The sequence below is a fragment of the Cetorhinus maximus genome, chromosome 21 (assembly GCF_964194155.1).
Source record: "Cetorhinus maximus chromosome 21, sCetMax3.hap1.1, whole genome shotgun sequence".
NCBI lineage: Eukaryota > Metazoa > Chordata > Chondrichthyes > Lamniformes > Cetorhinidae > Cetorhinus > Cetorhinus maximus.
This window is the reverse complement of record NC_135899.1, coordinates 28,729,897-28,730,228: the sequence shown is the minus strand read 5'-3', so window position 1 is coordinate 28,730,228 and position 332 is coordinate 28,729,897.

The window sequence follows — 332 nt, the reverse complement described above, 5'->3', positions numbered from 1 at the left end:
GAAGCTTCGTTGGCGAGCTCTTGTCTCTTTTGGTGCTCCTTGTCCGCTTGCGATTTAATTGACTCAGCGTGAGGTAGAGGGGCCAATTATTCTCACCTGCCCCAACAACTATGCTCCCTGCTCCTTGTAATCGGCAGGAGAATTACTGCCACTCTGTTTAATCTTGGAGAGGGTAGGGGAATTCCATTGTACAATTTGATAAGTTGTGACAATTGAGAGCGGTGCGGGATTTTGACCCAGCGACAGTGAAGAAACAATTATATATTTCCAAGTCAGGATGATGAGTGGCTTGGAGGGGAACTTGCAGGTGGTGATGTTCCCATGTGTCTGCT